The sequence below is a fragment of the Eptesicus fuscus genome, chromosome 16 (assembly GCF_027574615.1).
Source record: "Eptesicus fuscus isolate TK198812 chromosome 16, DD_ASM_mEF_20220401, whole genome shotgun sequence".
Taxonomy (NCBI): domain Eukaryota; kingdom Metazoa; phylum Chordata; class Mammalia; order Chiroptera; family Vespertilionidae; genus Eptesicus; species Eptesicus fuscus.
In genome coordinates, this window is record NC_072488.1 from 48918332 (window position 1) to 48941026 (window position 22695).

General features: G+C 48.2%; 2 long non-coding RNA genes and 1 other non-coding gene across 4 annotated transcripts in view; 1 reads left to right on the forward strand and 2 right to left on the reverse strand.

Moving 5' to 3' along the window:
* Nucleotides 1–1262: 1262 nt before the first annotated feature.
* LOC129151827 (uncharacterized) overlaps nucleotides 1263–22695 on the forward strand; it is a 105704-nt gene continuing 84271 nt past the window's right edge. Inside the window, exons 1-4 of the long non-coding RNA XR_008558484.1 lie at nucleotides 1263–1282; nucleotides 2435–2504; nucleotides 4611–4692; nucleotides 5595–5641. This is a non-coding gene — a long non-coding RNA (uncharacterized LOC129151827). The remainder of the gene's footprint in view (nucleotides 1283–2434; nucleotides 2505–4610; nucleotides 4693–5594; nucleotides 5642–22695) is intronic.
* On the reverse strand, nucleotides 4401–8345 carry LOC129151825 (uncharacterized). Of its 2 annotated transcripts, none has more exons than XR_008558480.1 (6): nucleotides 7942–8345; nucleotides 7373–7517; nucleotides 6277–6404; nucleotides 6122–6174; nucleotides 5262–5431; nucleotides 4401–4972 (listed from the first exon to the last, which is right to left on the reverse strand). It is a non-coding gene; the product is annotated as an uncharacterized LOC129151825 (long non-coding RNA). The 2 variants fall into 2 exon arrangements; XR_008558481.1 differs by having other exon boundaries at nucleotides 6277–6468.
* Nucleotides 14098–14296, reverse strand: LOC114233732 (small nucleolar RNA SNORA74). The gene has a single exon (XR_003619885.2). It is a non-coding gene; the product is annotated as a small nucleolar RNA SNORA74 (small nucleolar RNA).

Genomic DNA, 22695 nt, shown 5'->3' on the forward strand with positions numbered 1-22695 from the left:
GAGAATCATTGATCGACTGCCTCCTGCACACCTCACACTGGGGATTGAGCCTGCAACCCAGGCATATGAATGGGTTTCAGAGCAGACCGTGACTTCCAGGTTCATTGGTTGATGCTCAACCACTGAGCAACACCAGCCAGGCATATTTTGTTGATTTTAAAATGTGCAATATGACACATTTGAAATCCAAATACAGTGCTAATAACAATGCACATGGCCTTCATCTACTCTGTGTAGGACACAGATCTGCAAACTTCCTGTGTAAAGGGTTTGGTAGTAAATGGTTTGGGCTCTGTAGACAATACCATCTTGGTCATAACTACTCAACTCTGCCATTGTAACATGAAAATATCCAAAGACAATATGTAAATGAATGTACATGTCTGCCTTCCAGTCAAACATTAATTATGGACACCAAAATGTTAATTTCATATTATGTTTATGTATCAAAAATATTGTTTTCTAACTTTTAAAAAGTGAATAAAAATTATTCTTATCTTATGGGACATATATAAACAGGCAATAGGCCAGATTTCATCCACTGACTGTAACTTGCTGACACCTGGTATACAGATAATATAATGACATACCCTCCTTTATCACATCTACAAAAAATATATATATATTTCCTTCTTTAATATAAAACATTTAATAAAATAAGTCAAAAGTGAAAAGCTCAGATGTTCTACATGATGATGAGCAAACCAGTGACCTAATGAAAAATTCTGGCTCTCGCCACTGACTTGGCCAAAATGCAGAAGTGTCCTGTGTTGAAGGTATTCTGCAGGGGCAGACTGTCAGAAAGCAATGCTGGGTGGATGAATTAACCCACACTACTGAGCAAAGGAGGCCTGGCAGCAAGGAGCCAGGGTGGCCTCCTGGTACTGCGCAGAGGCCCCACCAGGTGGCGCTGCAGCGTCAAACGCGCCTGGCTGGCCAGCCTGGCAGATCTGGCCACAGGAGCGCACGTGGGTGAGGGGGACAGGAGTGGGGGGGGGCCGCGAGTCACAGGACCCGCTGGGCTTCCTGGCTCGCGCTGCTGCCTCGCCTGGGTTTGCTAGGGTCCCGCGAGCGGAGGAGCCGTTGGAGGCCGAGGCCAGCTGGTGTGGATGCCGCCTGCGCAGCCAGACCAAGTTCATCTGCTTGGAGTCCAGGCCACCATCCTGCAGGTGCTCTTCTCCCGCCTGTGGGCTGGATCCACTTGCTAATCTGAGGGGGGAGCTGGAGCTGAAGCTGGTGAGGGGCAGTGCTGGGCCAGACCACCTTCCTCAGTGTCACCAAGGTGAGTGCCCTCCTGCTCACCTGCCTAGAGCCTCCTGCCTAAAAGCCCTGCCGAACCCCCCAATCCCCTCCTCCCCCTACTCCGCGCAACTGGGTACTGGTTCCAGCCTATCTGGCACCTCCCTGAGCCTGGACTTGGAGTGTCCCACTTTGTGGTGGCTGTGGTGGGTGTGAAGGGTTCATACCAAGGGTGAACTTGGGCTTGTCATGTATTTAAAACACTTGGAGGATTGGGGTTTCCCTGGGCCTTGCTCTGGGGGCAGCCAGGGGGGCACTTTCCGGGAGGGTAGGATTTGGCGAGCCCCTGGGTCCTGGGAGAAAGTAGGAGAGTGGAGAGGCTCCATCAAGTTGCCACCTGGGACCAAGAGCCCCAGTGTGAGACCAAGAGCCCCAGTGCAGGCTCCTTCCCTGTGCGCAGCTGGTCCCCTGTCATTCTGGTGCAGCTGCACTTGATCCCTGGACCTGGATGAGTGGTGGCTGCTGAGCTGACAGGAGGCAGCTGGGGACAGAGTTCCAGCCAGACCCCAGCAGGGCCCTGAGTCTATTAAGCCAGGCACTGAGGGGTCCTGCTTCTCAAGGGCTTGTATCTCAAGACAGGGGACAAGAGGGATCTGTAGTCCCCAGAAAGTTAACTACCTGGTCAAACAGGGTGTGTGTGTGTGTGGGGGGGGGGGGGGGGGGGGGTGACCGGCGGAAGGTGGAGAGGAGAGCTGAGGGAAGGGAAAGGGCAGGGGCAGAGCTTATTCCAGACTCTGGGAATGTGTGTCTAGGAGGGAATTCACCATGTGAGCCCATATACCACTTGGTGTTTATTCAGCAGTGACTTGAGTGCAAGGATGATTATTAAATTTTGGTTGGTGGGGTGGTTGGTTGGTTGGGTGGGTGGTTGGGTGGTTGGGAGGTTGGTAGGTTTGGTTTCAGAAGAAATAGGAGCGAGAGACAATCGTCAGTCTTAACTGAGAGCCCAATAGTGGCCTGGCTGGGTCTTGGCTGGTAGGCCTGTACTTCTCAGGCTGAGTTTGGAACTGTTCTGAGAGAGGTGGCAGCACTTCTTGCCCCTGTGGGCTGAGTCTGGCATCCTTGCTGCTTAGCTGGCTGGCTGTCCACCAGCTTAGTGGCAGGAATGATTCATACTCAGCTCCCTTCCTCACAGGAGAGAATAGGTGACATGTGACTGTCAGTCCTTGCACTAAGCTGATGTCAGGATGGAGCAGACCCTCCATGTAAGTATTCAGCTTCACAAACCAATTGAGTGAGTTAAATCACATCTATTATGTTTTTTAACTTTTAAGGCAGAAAATACAGCCACATTTTCAGGCAATGTTTACAAGAGTTGATGTTTACCTAAAGAAAATTGACTTCACTTCTTTTTCAAACCTGGGAAGTTACTTGTTGAATTTTATTAAAAGTGACGTATAGTGCTCAACACATCTGTATTTGCTGAGCCTATAAAAAACTTTTTCATACCAATACAGAGAATATGCAATTGATGTTTTAAAAAGATAATGCTAATTTTACTATTTTGGGTTAAAGGACAGTTACTATGAAATGTTTAATAGTATCTACCAAAAAGTTATAGGATAAGTTTTATAGAGATTTTGTGCTTTTGAAATGAGTAGTATTATAAAAATGTGTTTTCATTTTTGTGAAGTGTTGCTACCACAAAGGTTAATCCATGGAAAAGTTTATTATTGCTGAGATATTTAGGAAGATTTTAGAAATCTGAATCTACAATTACTTTTTTAAGAGTATGTAGAAACCTTACGAGGTCTAATTTTACCCTCATTCCATAGTTGTAGCTAGGAGACCCAGAAAGGTTAAGTGAAATCCCTAAGACCACAAAGCAAGTTCGTAGCAGAGATCAAATGAGAACCCAGGGCCAGTGTTTCTTCCACTTTTCCTGTCGGCCTCTGTAGAGCCAGTTGTGGTTAGAATCATAGAGCTGTGACTTAGGAGATCTTAATCCTTTAAAAATATTTTATGTATAAATACGTTCTTCTTATGGACTAGATAGCATTATTCAATTATTTTGCAGTAAGAATGACAAAAACCGTTTTAAAAGAAAATTTGCTGTGGTTCATGTCTAAAGTTTACCAAGTCTGTACCTATACTGAAGACATCAGCCTTCCAAAGTGGAATTCTTCAAATATAGCCTGAGCTTTAGACATGAGGCATCCTGCCTAGGAGCCTCTCTTCACAGTGCCTGCCCTGCCCCCAGCCCTACCCGCCCCTCCCCTGCCATGCCCTGTCCCCAGCCCTGCCCCACACCCAGCCCCTGCCCCATTATTTTTTTCAAAGCAGACCCAGCATCTCCAAAGCCCAGTGTTCTCATTCAGGAGCTGGTAGAGTACAAGAATGCATTTTAAAGATATGTCACAACCCAAAGCACTTTTTACGTTTCTCAAAGGTAAGTGGATGGTCACTGAACATGGATACAAAATGCATTTACACTAAAAAGAGTTCCTTAAATGTTTTTAATTTTTTTCTCATTATAATAATACTGGATCATGGGTAGAAATTTAAAAAGAATAGTATAAAGAAACAACTTCTTTCCACTATCCAAGGTTAACCATTGTGAACATTTCAAAGTATTTCCTTTTGTCTTTTGTAAATTTATATATCCAGATACCATTTTGAGGTAATACTATTTATTTATTTTAATATATTTTGTATTGACTTCAGAGAGGAAGGAAGAGGGAGAGAGAAATAATAATATCAATGAGAAAGAATCATTGATCAGCTTCATCCTAAAAGCCTCCTACTGGGGATGGAGCCCACAACCTGGGCATGTGCCCTGAAGGGGACTCCATGCATGACCTCCTGGTTCCTAGATCAATGCTCAACACTGAGCATGCCTCCAGGGAAGATGATACTATTTATTAAGTGTGTATCCTGATTTGTTTTCTTTTAGTTATGATTTATGCATTCCACTACATCTATAACCATTTTTTCCCATTAGGTAAGACACTGTTTATTTTTCCCAGCTTTATTGAGAAATAATTGATATACACAGTGTATAAGTTTAAGGCAGACAGCACAATGGTTTGATTTACATACATTGTGAAATGATGACCACATTGGGTTCAGCTAATATCCATCAAAGATGTGACAAACCAACATTGAAATCTCTAATGTAATTTGAGTTAGTTTTTTCTTCAAAGTCAAACCTACAATTCTTACTGTTGCAAAAATGTGCTATTTGCAAAAATGAGCTTGTACTTGAAAGTAAAGTGCAGGGTGTGGTGGGACTGCAGGCTGGGGCTCTACAGCCCTGGCCTCTTGCCCTTGACCCCTGTGCCTGTTCACATGCAGTTTCTTTCTCCTTCCAGACTTCAGAGGAGGCTGGTGATGGATGTGCTGCCCCTACTGGACTGGCTCCACAGTCTGTCTTCCCACCACTGAGTGGCAGAGGTGAGAGCCCACTGTGTCAGTCTGTGAGCATATGAAGTTCACACCTCACTTCTGTCTCAGCAGCTCTGGAGGTGACCTCAACACCAGTGTGCACAGAGCCTATGCTGGCCTCTGGGGTGTGCTCTGAGCAGGCCCAGCTCACCCACAGCTCCTCTCCCCCTGCATCTCAGCCACCTTCCAGGTCCTTCTGCTAGAAGCTCTGGTTCTCTCAGAACCTTAGATTCCTTTCCCCCATGAGCTGTGTGGAAGCTTCTTATAACAGGATGGTTTTCCGGGGAAACTGGCAAGAGAAAAAGAAAAAAAAAACAACATTAGCAGGATTCGCCCCAATCTTTGAAGTCCAGGGCCCCATTGTCCCACGTCCTCACCAGAGGTGGGTTTTCCTCAGCATTTGAGGGGATTAAGCCCAGGCCATGGCTTTAGAGCCAGGCCAGAAAAGAAGAGGGAAGGGTCCAGGGCAACCTCCAATCTGGCTCCCACAGACCCCTGGTCCAGTCCCCTCTGAGTCATTCCCGCCCTGCTCACAGAGCAGTGCTAAGAATCAGTGCCTTCAAGACGAATCAGCTCACCACTGTGCTGGTCACTCGTCAGGTTCTCACTTCTATCCCAAGTCAGCCCACTGCTGTTTCTCTCTGGAGTCCACAGTCACTATTCTGTCCTGAAATCCTGTTGTCATCATTGGGTGGACAGCTGGCCATTGGCTTGCTCCATCCTGTGGCTCCAGAATGATGTGACTGTTCTTTGAGAAGAAGAAAAAGAAGGAAGAAAATGGGTCTTGACAGCAAGTAGCCTTGCTTTAGAAATACATGGAGAGGGGTTTCTTTTCTCTTAGTACTTTGAAGTGCTATGTGCATTGGCATGAAGTACTTTTATTTTATTGTTCTCTCTGGATGTTCTTCCAGATGAAGGTGACTGAGTTGGCTGGCTGCACAGGTACAGGAACATGAGGGTGAGTGTGCTGTCCTATGTGCCAAGATGCAAGGTGTCTGTGTTGTTTTGCGTTTCTGAGCTTCTCTTACCATGTGAGACAGCTCTGGCCAGAGGCAAGGACATCCGTGAGTGGCTCCTCCCAAGCCTTCCTGAGAGAACTCCCCTGTCTGACCTCTACACCATTGGTCTGTACTAATTGCCAGCTGAATCCACAAGCCAGAGGATCCCTGGATCCCTGAGTCACTGTGTGGAGAGGATGAACTTTGGTGGCTCCCTGGCCCATATGATGGACCAAAAGGAGCAAGATGTTACTGGGTTCAGACACTGAAAAGTCCTTCACGACAGCTCACGTTATTACCCCAATGTCTCAGTCTTTGATGAACAATTAGAAGCTCCCTGACTGGACCACAGAGTAAAGTGTCAGACCTTTGATGAATGACACTCCATATCTCATCTTCGGTTAACCCCCTAAAAATGGAGATGTGTTGATTTCACTCACCAGAGTTACTTTTTTTCGTCTCCCAGTCTAGTTGACAGGTAAATTGGAGCCATCTGTGGAAGGAGAGAGCATATGAAGACAAGGTATTATTTTTACCATAATTTTGAATACCACTCTGCCGGGTACACAAAGAAAAATCGTTTATCCTTCCTGACCTTTAACGGAGCATAAGTGTTGTTTCTGCAGTTGTGATCTGTAGATGATTAAAAGGCGCTTCTTCCAACGACAATGCTGCCTTCCTTCATCCTTGTCCTGGGGTAGCGTCTCTCCTTGGCACTGTGCCCTGGACCCAACCAAGACACGGAGAAGTGACTCTGCTCTGTCGACAGGACCCTGGCCCAGTGTTCCTGGAATGGCACAACACGCCCATTCTTGTCCCTTGGTGGATGTGGTTGAATGAAGCAGAGGGTCACTGTGGGAGGACTGTGCTGCCCATGTTGTGTTTGTGAGATGGTTAAAAGGTTTGGAAGCTCCTTTAAGAAACCATGTGGTACAGTGAAGGAGCCGTTCACCTGAGTGATTGCATACGAAGTGGCTGAGACACAGCAGCTTTATTAAAGGCTGTGGAAAGTCCGTGATTAGATGAGAATGTAGCTGTGGAGGTCACTAGTCTGGATGGTGACCCTCAACCCCACTGACTACCAGTTTCCATGCGCAATTCCTTATACTCAGCCCCGACCCCAACTGGACCTGCAGGACCAGATTCCCTGGGGCAAGACAACCCAATTTGGGTCACCCCTTTTATTTTTTAACCTTTTAAAAAACATAATTGTAGGTTCACATTATTTGTAAGAGATAATGCAGAGGTGGCCCACATGACCCGGTTTCCCTCAATAATATCTTATAAAAATCTCACAACCTGGATATTGATATTGACCCAACCACCCAGTAAGTCAGGTTTCCTGATTCCCTTTGTGCCCATTTTCACGTGTGAGTGTTGAGTCCTGTGCTCTTTTATCATGTGCATTCTCCATGCGGTCCAGATAAAGAATAGCTCTATCTGATTCCCCGCACCGAGGGCAGTGCCTTCTATTTTTTGGTATATTTTTATCACAGTAAAATATACACAATGAAATTTACCATTTTAACTATTTTTCAGTGCGCAGTTCAGTGGTGTTAAGTACAGGCATATGGTTGTGTTGCTGTCACCACCATCATCTCCATCACTGTTCTCATAGTCTCCAACTGAAGGTCTGCCCCCACTAAACAACTCTGCATCCACTCCCCCACCCCTGGTACCCTCCATCTTACCTCTGTCTATGACTGTGACGGCTCCAGGGATCTCATGTGAGAGTGATCACACAGTATTTGTCTTTCTGTGACTGGCTTATTTCCCTGAGAGTCATGTCTTCAGGATCCATGCAGGTTGTAGCATGTTTCACAATGTGCTATTTTTCTAAATTGAATTTATTGGGGTGAGATTGGTAATGATATTATGTAGCTTCCAGTATACAGTTCAATAACACATTATCTGTATGTTGAATTATGTGTCTCACTGCCCTTCTCCCTCCCCCCAGGTCAGGTCTCCTTCCATCACAATTTACCCTTTCTAAACCCTCTTCTACACACACCCTTTCTCTCTGATAATCACCAAACTGCTGTCTGTGTCTATTTTTCTTTGCTTAATCTGTTCACTTTTTTCACCTAGTCCCCCAACCTCCCTCCTCTCTGACAACTGTCAGTCTTTTTTCTATATCTGTGAGCCTGTTTCTATTTTGATTGTAGTTTATTTTGTTCATTAGATTTCACATATAATGAAACCATAAGGAACTTGTATTTCTATGACTGGCTTACTTCACATCACCTAGCATAATACTCACCAGCTCCATCCATGCTGTTCCAAAAGGTAAGGTTTCCTTTTTTTGTGTGTGGGTGAGTAGTATTCCGTTGTGTTAATGTAGCACAGCTTTGTCTCCGCTTATCTGCTGCTGGGTTCCTCCAACTTTGTTCTTCTTTCTCAAGATCACTGTGGCTACTGGTTTAGTTTTATTTTGTTTGATTTATTTGTGCGCGCGCGCGTGTGTGTGTGTGTGTGTGTGTGTGTGTGTTTGTGTGTGTGTTGGTTTTTTCTTTTCTTTTTTATTTTTTTTTTGTACTTCCATACAAATTTTTGAGATATTAGTTGTAGCTCTCTGAAATATGCCATTGGACATTTTAATGATGTTATCTTCTTATCTGTGTACACCATATATGCTTTTACTTATTTGTATCTTCTTTGACTTCTCCCTTCCCTCCTTCCTTTCTTCCTTCCTTTTCTTTCTTTCTTTCTTTCTTTCTTTCTTTCTTTCTTTCTTTCTTTCTTTCTTTCTTTCTTCCTTCCTTCCTTCCTTCCTTCCTTCCTTCCTTCCTTCCTTCCTTCCTTTCTTTCTTCCTTTCTTCCTTTCTTTCTTTCTTTCTTTCTTTCTTTCTTTCTTTCTTTCTTTCTTTCTTTCTTTCTTTCTTTCTTTCTCTTTCTTTCTTTCTTTCTCTTTCTTTCTTTCTTTCTTTCTTTCTTTCTTTCTTTCTTTCTTTCTTTCTTTCTTTCTTTCTTTCTTTCTTTCTTTTCTTTCTTTCCTTCCATTCCTTCCTTCTTTTTATATGTATGAATCCTCATCATAGGATATTTTTTCCTTTGCTTTTGGAGAAAGTGCAGAAGGGAGACAGTGAGCAGAGAGGGAGGGAGGAAGGGAGGAAAGTAGGGAGAGAGAGAGAGAGAGTCAATGATATGAGACACTTTGATTGGTTGCTTCCTGCACTCACACAAATGGTGGCCAGGGATCAAATCTGTAATCCAGGTATGTGCTCTTGACCAGAAATGGAACCTGTGACCATTTGACACTCTAACCATTTGGCAACAACGGTCAGGGCTTCAATTTCTTTCTTCAGTGTCTTTTAATTTCTGGAGTACTGGTCTTTTACATCCTTGGTTAAATGGAATTTTAGGTACTTTTTTATGCGATTGGAAATTAGATTTTTTTCTTAGTTTCCTTTTTGAGAGTTTATTATTGGTATATAAAAATGCAGCTGATTACTGGATATTTATTTTCTATCTTGCTCTGTACTGAATTCATTTATCATTTCTACAGTTTTTGATGGAATCATTTGGGTTCTCTATATACATCATTATGTTATCTCCAAATGATGACAGTCATACTTCTTCCTTTCAAATTCAAATGCTTTCCATTTCTTCTTTTTTTTTCTTCTAATTGCAGTGAGTAGGAATTCCAGCACTATGTTGAATACGTATGGTGACAGCAGATATCCCTGACTTGCTCCTGATGTGAAGAAAAATGCTTTTACCTTTTGTCCATCGAGTATGATGGTGGCGGTAAGTTTGTCCTACATGATCTTCATTATGTTGAGGTGCGTTCCCTCTATTCACACTTTGCTGAGAGTTGTTATAATGAATGGGTGCTGAGTTTTGTTGAATGCTCTTTCTGCATCTATTGTCATAACCATGAGATTTTTATTCTTTATTTTGTTTATGCTGTATCATGTTCTTTATGTGCAGATACTATACCACGCTTACATGCCCGGAATAAATCCGACTTTTTAATGTGTTACTGGATCCACTTTGCCAATATTTTGTTGAGGATTTTAGCATCCTTGGTTATCATGGATATTGGCTCATATTTTTCTTTCTTTGTAGAGTCCTATTCTGGATTGGTGATTAGGATAATGCTAGACACATTAAATGAGCTTAGGAGTTTTCACTTGTCTTGAATGTTTTGGATGAGTTAGAGGAGAACAGGTTTAGTTCTTCTCTGAAATGCACTGTGAAGCCATCCAGTCAAGCACCTGTGTTGGTTGAGAGGTTGTTTTTTCTTTTAATCCTCACTCAAGGATATTTTTTCCAATGATTTTTTTTTAGAAAGAGAAGAGGGAAGTAGGGAAGAAGAGAGGGAGGGAGGGAGAGAGAGAGAGAGATAGAGAGAGACAGACAGAGAGAGAGAGGAGATAGACACATCAAATGGTTGTCTCTCACACACACACACCTCAACAAGGGGCAGGGATGAACCTACAATCCAGATACATGCCATTGACTGTCAATTGAACCCATGATGCTTTGGAGTGTGGACCATAGCTCTAACCACTGACCCACAATGGCCCGTGCTTCATTCATTTCTTGTTTTTTACTGTTTTGTTTATTTCTGCTCTGATCTTTATTATTTCCTTTATTCTCCTCATTTTGTGGTGTCTGTTTTTCTTTTGCACTAGTTCCTCTAAGTGCAAAGTTCGATGATGTATTTCAGATTTTTCTTGTTTCTTGAGGTAGGCTTCTAATGTTATGAATTTCCCTCTTAGGACTGCTCATGCTGTGTTCCATAGAGTTAGGCTTGTTGTGCTCTCATTTCCATGTGCTTCAAGGTATCATTTCATTATTTCCTTGATCTCATTGTTAACCATTCATTGTTTAGCAACATGTTAATTAGTCTCCAAGACTCTCTGTGTTTTACAGGTTTTCTTTTTCTTTTTCTGTTTTGTTTAATCCGATAATTATTAATTTTTATTGTGGTCAAATAAATATAAGATTTACAGCTTTTACCACATTTCAGTATACTTTAAATATATTGACATTGTGTAACTCTCACCAACATCTATCTCCAGATTTTTTTTTATTTTTTTTTTTTTGCTTTTTATTGCTTTTATTTCTTTGTTAATAAATTTATTGTGGTGGGGTGGTTTTAGGTGTGTTCAATTCTGTAATAGTTCACATGTATATCGTTTTTTCTTATGGACTTCTAGTTTTCTACAGTTATTGTCAGGAAAGATTCTTGATATGATTTCATTCTTCTTAAATTTACTGAGACTGTTTTGTGCCGTAACATGTGGTCTATACAAGGAAATGTTGCATGTGCATTAAGAAAGAACGTCTGTTCTACTGCTTCAGGGCAAAATGCTCTGAAGATAACAATTAAATCCATTAGATCTAGAGTGTTATTTAAGGCCATTGTCCCCTTCTTGATTTTCAGTGTGGAAGATCCATCCCTTGGTGCCAAGGGGGTGTAAAAATCCCCAACTATGACTGTATTATTGGTGGTCTATCCATTTATGTACATCACCATTTCATTTACACATTCAGGTGCTCTTTTGTTGAGAAAATACAGTATCCAAGGGTTATATATTCTTGTTTGATTGCTCCCTTTATCATTATGTGCTGTCCTTCTTTATCCCCTAATATAGCCTTTGTTTTAAAGTCTGTTTTGACAGCTATGGGTATTACCTCCCCAGGTTTCTTTTCATTTGCATTTGCATGAAATACCTTTTGACATCTCCTTGCTTTTCATCTCTATCTCTTTCATTTTGAGGTAGGTCTCTTGTTGATTGCATATATATGGGTCTTGTTTGCTTATCTATTCCGCTACCATGTCTTTTAATTGCAGCAGTTAAGCCCCTTACATTTAAAGTGATTATTCATAGATATGTTTTATTCTTTCAACTCTGTTTTCCTTTTAGTCCTTCTTGACAGTTCTTATACTGAGGGTTTGGTGGTAACACACTTCTTTTGCTGTTTCTTTTCTGGGAACCTCTTTATTTCTTCATCAATTTTAAATGACAGCCTTGCTGAGTAAAGAAGTCTTGGTTGAAGGCCCCAGCTTTTCATTACTTTGAATATTTTGTGCCAATCCCTACAGGCCTGGCATGATTCTGTAGAAAAATAAGCTGACAACAACTCTGTATCTGATCTATTGCTTGCCTCCACTTCATTTAGCATTTTTTTTGGACATGGCTTTTGTTCTTCAATTTGGGGCATGTTTCTTTGACTTTGCTTTTGACTACCTCTGTGTGTTTGTTTCTGTGTATGAGAATCCAAGTCTTGGTAGTGTGGCTTTGTGTAGTAGGTGTCCTGTGGAACCCAGTGTCAGAGGCTCCTTGATCACCTGATCTGAGTGCTCCAGAGATGTCCCCTGTGTGTGTTATGTGAACCTTCCTGTCGTAATTGATTCTTGATTGACAGTTACCCTTGTAGGTAACTGACTGTCTTTCTTTTGTTGTTTTAAGATGTCCTGTCTTTAATATTTGTCATTTTAATTGTGGTATGTCTTGGCCTTTTTAGGTTCATCTCATTTGGGAATCAGAGGTTCCTGAACTTGTGTTTCTTTTCCTTCACCAGGTAGGGAAGTGTTCAGTTATTATTTATTTTAATAGGCTGCAGTCCCTTAATCTTTCTTGTCTCCTTCTTGTACTCCTATAACGTGGATATTGCTAAGCTTCAGTTTGTCCCAAATATACATTAAAAAGACCTCATTTTTAAAACTTTTTTTTTCTGCTTTCTGTCTTCTGCGACTTTGTACTCCAAATGACAAATTCAATTCTCTGCTTTATCCAACTATTTATTTCTTCTAGTGTATTCTTCCTTTCAAAGACTATAGTCTTTATTTCTGACAGGATCTTTTATGTGGATTAAATGTTCTTTTTCATGCTTTATATCAGTTTTCCAGGTCACACTGATTTCATTCATTCTTCACCTAACTTCTTTTAACATCCTTACAACCATTTTTATTTAAACACCTTGTATCTGGTATATTGCTTGCTTTTACATCATTGAGTATTTTTTTTTTGGAGTTGTCTCCTGTTGTTGAATTTGGGGCATGTGTCTTTGTCTTCGGTTTTTGGCTGCCTCTGTGTTTTTGTTTCTGTGTATGAGAATCCAAGTCTGGGTAGTGTGGCTTTGTGTAGCAGGTGTCCTGTGGAACCCCGTGGCAAAATCTTCTTGATCACGTCAGCAGAGTGCTCCAGTGATGTCCACTGTGTGTGTTATGTGAACCTTGCTGTGGTAGTGGATTCTTGATTGCCATTGGCCCATGCATGTAATGGGTTGATGCTCAGGCTATTTGGCTTTGACCACAGTGGACCCTGCCTACAGTGTATGAGCTGCTGACAGGTGTTGACCACGTGGAGCACAATTCATCTCAGTAGGGTCTGGTACTTGCCTAGATATCTCTTTGGGTATGCCGCTTGTGAGGCTAATTGCATGCTGCTCTGATGTGCTCTGAAGCTGGCCCCTGGGAGTGTTGTTCCTGGGGCTTCCTGGGAGGGTCGCTGGTGCTGACCAATGTCAGATGCTTTATGTGACTGGCCCAGGGCAATCTATTCGGATCTACAAACCAATTCACATTTTGTGACAACCTCTGCCGAGGCTGAGTGAGCACAGGAAGGTCCAAGCAGGACACCAAAGCTGGCTTTTACTAGCACTGAGCCTGGGTCAGGTCAGCAAAAGTCCCAGAGCACACCGCGTTCTGCCTCTCTGTCTGCCTCCATCTGCAGGGTGCCTGATAGCCTCAGTCAATGAGAGAGCCTCTGCAGGTACTCAAGTTGCAGGAGGACAGTTATCAGGGAGTCCCCAGGTAGAGGTGAGTGGTGTTCACCAGATTGATGCAGGTTCAAGTTCAGAGTCAGTGTTGAGTCTGAGGTGACTTTGGAAATGTCCCAGGGTACACCGGGTCCAGCTTCCACCAGCTGGGTCCTCATAAATCATTGACCAGTGTACAGAAGACACAGACCTGGCATTCCTTGTAGAAGGAGAATGAAAAAGTCACAAGAGGCTGATTCCCTGTATTTAAGATGTCTGGGGTCTGTAATCTGAGATCAGCTGTCTGAACTGAAGGGCTTCGCAGAGTGTCTGTGGATTATCAAAGGCCAGAGGGCTGCTTCCTGTTGTGGATGAACCTGGGTCCCCTGGGAGGAGAGCGAGAGCATGGCCGAATCATGCAGGTGTGATTCCGTCATCATGTAATGAAAGGCAGAGTACCTTCATGTGTGGCTGGTTTTAGCAGAGTCATCCCGCCATTTCTATCCTGAGAGAACTGCAGCTCTCTCCACCTTCCCACCATATGCACGCTCACTGGCTTCCAGGCAACACTGTTCTGCCTTCTTTCTGCCTTCTTTCCTCAAGGCTGGGTGAGCCAGGCTGGCTGGAGTGTAGGGAAGGGAGGACAGAGGTCCAGGTGGATTGAAAGGCTACTAGAACCATTAAGGCTTAAATTAATTTTTTCTGTGTCTGCACCCACTCTAGAACTAAGCAGCCAAAGTGATGCTTAGCTCACTTTCAAGGAAGCACAGTTCTGCCTTGCACCAGTGCCACATGTCACCAGATCAGTGCAGGGACAGCTGGAAGAAGACAGGGCATTCCTCTCCCAGCACTGCAACATGATCCTAGGCATGATGCTGCATGGAGAGCTGATCACTGCTAGAGCGCTGAAGGCTTTTAGGCACACACTGAAATGATCTCATTTATATCTTTTCAAGATCACTCTTATTTGCATTTTGTTTTTGTTTTATTTAAAATTGTTTTACTAATTTAATTTTTTTCAATTAGCGATGACATTCAATATTAGTTTCAAGTGTACAAAATATTGGTTAGACATTCATATAACATATAAAATGATCCCCTGAAAAGTATACCATGAAGTATCATTTAAAAGGGTATGAATGCTATTCATGAGGGCTCCAACCTCATAATCTAATGAACTTCAAAGGCACACCTTTTATTTATTTTTAAACAATCTTATTTGGGTGAAATTCATTAATAAAATTGCATAGGTCAGGTGTGCAATTCCATAATGCATCATCTTTATATTGTATTGTGTGTTCAATGCCTTCAAGTCAAGTCTCCTTCCATCCCCATTTATCCCCTCTATGCCTTTTTTTCCCTCCACCAACCGCCCACTCTTTACCCCTACCTCCCATTCCCCACATGCCACCCCCAACTGACACCCCACAACCCACACCACCACCCCCCAACTACCACCTCCTACCCGCCAGCCCCCACCAAACATGATTACACCAACCTCACCCCCCACACTTACCCTCCACTTCCACCCCCACCCGCAACCCCACATCCCGCACCCTGCACCACCCAGTTCCCCCCCAACTCCCACACCCTAACTGCAAGCCCCCACCCCTTCCCCCCCACCCTCCTTCCCCTTCCCCTGCTTGTGATTTGACATTTGAAATGATATTTGAGATGTGTCTTGAGGGCTCAGGTAGGATTCAGACAGATGAAGAAGGTGAGAATGTGCTTCAGGTATAGAGAGTGGACACTCAGCCTGGAGGCAGGAGAGATGAAGACTGGACAGACCAGAGCATATGCCCCTCAGGTGCCTGTGAGTGAGGGGTCAGGGCAGGGAAATAGAAGACACTTCATGGAGGGAAAAGGCAGAGTGGAAAGGGGACCAACCACAGAGAGATCAGAGCAGGGGAGAAAGGGGGGCCCCCATGGGAAGGCAGGCAGGAGGACAGGGGACCATGGTAGGGGCCGATGGACAGGTAGGACAGGGAACCCTGGGAAGGGAAACAAGGGCCCCACCATGGGGGTTAGGGGGTTCTCCATGGAGGGGTGTGTTTCCCCTGTTACCTATCTCTACTCCCATGTACCCCATTCCCTGGCCCCTCCATGGATGGTGCCCTAACCCCATTATCCTGCTCAGACTATGTGGGGTCCTTTGTCCTCCCTGCCCTCCTACCTTCATGGAGGATGCCCTCTCCCCTTTCTCTGCCATCTATTTAAGGACCTGTGCCTAAGTCTTTGCTGACTCAAAGTAGGGCTCCCTAACCCCGAGCCTCTCCTCTGCATGGAGGGTTCTGTGTTGCTATTCCTCCCTGTCCTGTCCCCTGCATGTAGTCTTCTGTCTCCTCCCTGCACTTCTCCCTCAATGAGAGGTTCCCTTTCCCCAATGCCTGCCCCTCAAAGTGAGGTTTGCTGTCCACTTGCCTTGCCCCCTCCATGGAGGGTTCCTTCTCCGCCTGCCCCAACCTGTCAAACTGGGGTTCCCTACATGTCTGCCATGCCCCATCCATGGAGGGTACCTTCTCCTCCCTGCCCCTCCCCCTCAAATTTAGGATCCCAGTGCAATTGCCCTGCCTCCTTCTTGCATAGTTCTGTCTCCTTTCTGGCCTGCTCTCTCAAAGTGGGCTCCCTTTCCTCATGACCTCGCCCCTGCATTGAGTTTCCCTTTTCCAACTTCCCTGCCCCCTCCCTAAAGAGTTCCTTGTTTCCATTCTCCTCCCTGCCTGCCCCCTCTAATTGGTTTTCCCTTTCCTCCTGCCCTCCCCGCTGCATGAGGGTTTCCTGTCCCCACTATCCTGTCTCTCCAAGTGGGGTTGCCTGTCCCCCAGCTCTGACCCCTCTCTGAAGGGTTCCATTTCCACACTGCACTGCCCCCTCCATGGAGTATCCCCTGTCCCCCTGACTTGTCCCCTACCAGGAGGGTTCCCTCTCCCATCCATGGTGGGTTCCCTGTCACCCTGCCTTGCCTCCTCCCAGGAGGGTTGCCTGACCCCATGCCCTGTCGCCTCCATGGAGTGTTCCCTGTCCCCCTGCCCTGTCTCCTTCATGGAGGGTTCCCTGTCTCCCTGCCCTGTCCCCTCCAAGGAAGGTTCCCTGTCCTTGTGTCCAGGCCTCTCCATGGAGGGTGCCCTCTCCTCCCTGCCCTGGACCCTCTATGAAAGGTCCACTCTCCTCCCTGCCCTGCTCCCTCCATGGAGGTTCCCCATCCCTCTAACCTACCCCCCCCATGGAGGGTTCCTATCCCCCTACACTATCCCCTACAATGAGGGTCCCCTCTCTTCCCTGCCCTGTCCTGTCCATGAGGGGTTCCCTATCCTCCCTGCCTTGCCCATCTATGGAGTGTCCCCTCACCTCCCTGCCCTGCCCCTCCATGGATGTTACCCTCTCCTCCCTGCCCTGGCCCTTCCATGGAGGGTCCCCTCTACTCCCTGTCCTTTAATATCCATGGAGTTTCTCCTCCCTGCCCCTCCATGTAGGGTCACCTCGCCTCCCTGACCCTCCATGGAAGGTCCCCTCTCCTCCCTGCCCTGACTCCACCAAGGAGGGTCCCCTCTCCTCCCTGCCCTGGCCGCTCCATGGAGGGTACCCTCTACCCTGTGCCGTGGCCCCCTCCATGGAGGGTTCACTCAACTCCCTGCCCTCACCCCTCCATCCTTCCTGCCCCATCCATGGAGGGTCTCCTCACCTCCTTGCCCTCTCCATGGAGGGTCCCCTCTCCTTCCTCCCATGTCCCCCCCATGGAGGGTCCACTATATTCCCTGCTCTCTCCCCTCCATGGAGGGTTCCCATCTCCCTACCATGCTCTCTCCATGGAATGTTCCTATCCCCCTACCCTGCCACCTCTGTGGAGGATCCCCTCTCCTCCCTGCCCTCACTTCTCATTGGAGGGTTCCCATCCCCTACCCTGTCCCCTCCATGTAAGGTCCCCTCTCCTCCATGCCCTGTCCTCTCAATGGAGTGTCCCCTCTATTCCAATGCCCTTACACCTCCATGAAGGGTCCCCTCTCCTCCCTCTCTTCTCCCCTCAATGGAGGGTTCCCATCCCCTACCCTGTCCCCTCCATGGAGGGTCCCCTCTCCGCCATGCTTTGTCCTCTCAATGGAGGGTTCCCTTCCCCCTACCCTACCACTTCCATGGAGGTTCCCCTCTCCTCCATGCTCTCACCCCACAAGGAAGGGTTCTTTTACCTACCCTGTCGCCTCCATGGAGGGTCCCCTCTCCTCCATGCCCTCACCCCTCAATGGAGGGTTACCAACCTGTACCCTGTCCCCTCCATGGAGGGTCACCTCCCTCCTGACCTCTTCCCTCATTGGAGGGTTCCCATCCCCTACCCTGTCCCCTCCATGTAAGGTCCCCTCTCCTCCCTGCCCTCACCCCTCAATAGATGGTTCCCATCCCCCTACCCTGCCAACTCCATGTAGAGTCCTCTCTTTTCCCTTCCCTAACCCCTCGATGGAGGGTCCCCGCTCCTCCCTGCTTTCATCACTCAATGGAGGGTTCCCCTCCCCTCCCCTGTCACCTACATGGGGGGACCCACTTCTCCCTGCTTTCATCCCTCAATGGAGGGTTCCCATCCCCTACCCTTTCCCCTCCATGGAGGGTCCCCTCTCCTCCCTGCCCTCACCTCTCAATGGAGGGTTCCCTTCCCCCTACCTTTGCACCTCCATGGAGCGTCCTCTCTTTTCTTTGCTCTGCCCTCTCCATGGAGGGTCCCCTTTTCTCCATGCCCTCACCCCTCAATGGATGGTTCCCAACCCATACCCTGTACCCTCCATGGAGGGTCCCCTCCCTCCTGACCTCTTCCCTCAATGGAGGGTTCCCATCCCCTACCCTGTCCCCTCCATATAGGGTCCCCTCTCCTCCCTGCCCTAACCCCTCAATAGAGGGTTCCCATCCCCCTACCCTGCCAACTACATGGAGAGTCCTCTCTTTTCCCTGCACTCACCCCTCCATGGAGGGTCCCCGCTCCTCCCTGCCTTCATCACTCAATGGAGGGTTCCCCTCCCCTACCCTCTCCCCTACATGGGGGACCCTCTTTTCCCTGCTTTCATCCCTCAATGGAGGGTTCCCATCCCCTATCCTGTCCCCTCCATGGAGGGTCCCCGCTCCTCCCTGCTTTCATCCCTCAAAGGAGGGTTCCCATACCTTACCCTGTCCCCTCCATGGAGGGTCCCCACTCCTCCCTGCTTTCATCCCTCAATGGAGGTTTCCCATCCCCTATCCTGTCCCCTCCATGGAGGGTCCCCTGTCCTCCCTGCCCTCACCTCTCAATGGAGGGTTCCCTTCCCCCTACCTTGCCACCTCCATGGAGCGTCCTCTCTTTTCTTTGCTCTGCCCTCTCCATGGAGGGTCCCCTTTCCTCCATGCCCTCACCCCTCAATGGAGGTTCCCAACCTGTACCCTGTCCCCTCCATGGAGGGTCCCCATCCTCCTGACCTCTTCCCTCAATGGAGGGTTCCCATCCCCTACCCTGTCCCCTCCATGTAGGGTCCCCTCTCCTCCCTGCCCTCACCCCTCAATAGAGGGTTCCCATCCCCCTACCCTGCCAACTACATGGAGAGTCCTCTCTTTTCCCTGCCCTCACCCCTCCATGGAGGGTCCATGCTCCTCCCTGCCTTCATCACTCAATGGAGGGTTCCCGTCCCCTATCCTGTCCCCTACATGGGGGGAACCGCTCCTCCATGCCCTCATCCCTCAATGCAGGGTTCCCAACCCGTAGCCTGTCCTCTCCATGGAGGGTCCCTTCTCCTCCCTGCCCTCATACCTCAATGGAGGGTTCCCATCACCTACACTTTCCCATCCATGGAGGGTCCCCTCTCCTCCATGCCTTGTCCTCTCAATGGAGGGTTCCCTTCCCCCTACCCTACCTCCTCCATGGAGGTTCCCCTCTCCTCCCTGCTCTCACCCCACAAGGGAGGGGTCTTTTATCCTACGCTGTCCATTCCATGGAGGGTCCCCTCTCCTCCATGCCCTCACCCCTCAATAGAGGGTTCTCAACCCGTACCCTGTCCTCTCCATGGAGGGTCCCTTCTCCTCCCTGCCCTCACCTCTCAATGGAGGGTTCCCAACCCCCTACCCTGCCACCTCCATGGAGAGTCTTCTCTTTTCCCTGCCCTCACCCCTCCATGGAGGGTCCCCGCTCCTCCCTGCCTTCATCACTCAATGGAGGGTTCCCCTACTCTACCCTGTCCCCTACATGGGGGGACCCTCTTCTCCCTGCTTTCATCCCTCAATGGAGTGGTCCCATCCCCTACCCTTTCCCCTCCATGGAGGGTCCCCTCTCCTCCCTGCCCTCACCTCTTAATGGAGGGTTCCCTTCCCCCTACCCTGCCAACTCCATGGAGAGTCCTGCCTTTTCCCTGCCCTCACCCCTCCATGGAGGGTCCCCCTCCTCCCTGCCTTCATTACTCAATGGAGGTTTCCCCTCCCCTACCCTGTCCTCTACATGGGGGGACCCTCTTCTCCCTGCTTTCATCCCTCAATGGAGGGTTCCCAACCCATACCCTGTCCCTTCCATGGAGGGTCCCCACCCTCCTGACCTCTTCCCTCAATGGAGGGTTCCCATCCCCTACCCTGTCCCCTCCATGTAGGGTCCCCTCTCCTCCCTGCCCTCACCCCTCAATAGAGGGCTCCCATCCCCCTACCCTGCCATCTCCATGGAGAGTCCTGTCTTTTCCCTCCCCTCACCCCTCCATGGAGGGTCCCCGCTCCTCCCTGCCTTCATCACTCAATGGAGGGTTCCCCTCCCCTACCCTGTGCCCTGCATGGGGGGACCCTCTTCTCCCTGCTTTCATCCCTCAATGGAGGGTTCCCATCCCCTATCCTGTCCCCTCCATGGAGGGTCCCCTCTCCTCTCTGCCCTCACCTCTCAATGGAGGGTTCCCTTCCCCCTACCTTGCCACCTCCATGGAGCGTCCTCTCTTTTCTTTGCTCTGCCCTCTCCATGGAGGGTCCCCTTTCCTCCATGCCCTCACCCCTCAAGAGAGGGTTCCCATCCTCATACCCTACCAACTCCTTGGAGAGTCCTCTCTTTTTTCTGCCCTCACCCCTCCATGGAGGGTCCCCGCTCCTCCCTGCCTTCATCACTCAATGGAGGGTTCCCGTCCCCTATCCTGTCCCCTACATGGGGGGACCCGCTCCTCCATTCCCTCATCCCTCAATGCAGGGTTCCCAACCCGTATCCTGTCTTCTCCATGGAGGGTCCCTTCTCCTCCCTGCCCTCATAACTCAATGGAGGGTTACCATCCCATACACTTTCCCATCCATGGAGGGTCCCCTCTTTTCCCTGCCCTCACCCCTCAATGGAGGGTTCCCATCCCCCTACCCTGACCTGTCCATGGATGGTCCCCTTTCCTCCTTTCCCTCAGCCCTCCATGGAGGGTCCCCACTCCTCCCTGCTTTCATCCCTCAATGGAGGGTTCCCATCCCCTATCCTGTCCCCTCCATGGAGGGTCCCTGCTCCTCCCTGCCCTCATCCCTCAATGGAGTATTCCCATCCCCTACCCTTTCCCTTCCATGAAGGGTCCCCTCTCCTCCCTGCCCTCACCTCTCAATGGAGGTTTCCCATCCTCCTACCCTGCCCTGTCCATGGAGGGTCCCCTCTCCTCCTTGCCCTCAGCCCTCCATGGAGAGTCCCCACTCCTACCTGCCCTCACCCCTCAATGGAGGGTCCCCACTCCTCCCTGCCTTCATCCCTCAATGGAGGGTTCCCATCCCCTACCCTGTCCCCTCCATGGAGGGTCCCCTCTCATCCTGTCCTCACCCTCAAGGGAGGTTTCTCATACCCTACCCTGTCCCTTCCAACGACGGTCCCCTCTCCTCCCTGCCCTCACCCCTCCATGGAGGGTTCCCGCTCCTCCATGACATCACCCCTCCATGGAGGGTTCACTGCCTCCCCTGCCCTGAACCCTCCATTGAGTGTCCCCTCTCTCCTTGCCCTGGTCCCTCCATGCAGGGTGTTCTGTTTCCCTGCCCTGTCCCATCACTCACAGGCTCTGAGTGGTATGTGCTCCAGTCCCCAGTGTTCATCTGTCCTGCCTCCAGGCCGTGTCCACTGTCTGTACCTGAAGCACATCTCACCGTCTTCATCTGCCTAAATCCTACCTGGCTCTCAAGACACATGTCAAATATCATTTCAAATGTCAAATCACCAAGTCTTCTTTAAAAACCTAAATCTTATGACCCTGTTCTCATGCCTAAAAGCCTTCATGCTGTGACAGCATTTTCAACCCACACTGGAGTCCTTTCTTTGCCCCCCCTTCCCTCTACTGTGTCCATCCAGCCTGTCTGTCCTTGCCCTGGGGCACTGACTCCTTTTGGGGTGGCTTCCCCAGGTCTCAGGTGTCCAGCTCTGTCTCAACAGCCATGTCTAAGTTTATATATCTTGGTGAGCCCTTCCCTGAGCCTGCTGGGGATTCACACTCCTGGGGAGCCTCCTCAAAGCACTATGGGGTACACTCCTTCACTTTATAATTATAACTGGAGGTCACAATACTAACAGAGGTCAGAATGGTAAGACAGGTCATAGAGGTAACCTAGCAACTCTTCCTGGTCAGCCAGATGGGCCAACTGCCTAAGTTTTTCTTTTGTTGTTGTTTAAAGTCAGTGAATACACATTTATTGATACCAATACATCCCAGGCCCTCTTCAGAAAGCATAGGAGGTGTGGCTCACCCTGAGTTCCTGGCCTTCAGTAACCAGGGATTCTAGAAAGTGACAACTGGGTAGGAGGGTGGGTCAGAGGAGAAGGATAGGACTAACCTTAGCTGGCTGGCTTTGAGGCTGGAGGCAGGGACCATAGGTCAAGATTTTTGTGGGCCCCCAGGAAGCTGGGAGTGACTTTGGCTGGGACACAGAAGGGAACTGTCCCATAAGGAATGGGTTCTGCCAGCTCCCCAGGACCAGCCCCTCCCCCCCCCCCCCCCCCGAGCCTCCTGGGAGTAGCACAACCAAATGAACTGCTTAAGGTTTCTGACCCCTAGCACCTGGGATCCCACACTTGGTCATATGAGCCACTGCATTTGAGGCCATTGCTTAGGGCACAAACAGAAATCCTTGCAGTCCCTGTGGCTCCCTAGTCATATAAGCCAAGTCTGTTTTCTTCATGGCTCTTCTTGTCTCCTGCCTGAAATAAAGAGTTGCCTTGGTTCTTGTTGGCCTGCCTGTCTTCCAGCCCCTTTCAGCACCTGAAAGGTGACCTGTGAAGGCCCTGCCCCTGAGAACCACGTAGAGGGATTCATTAACATGTACATACATGTGATATTTTAAACCACTTTACGACATACCGCATAGATTCACAAATTTT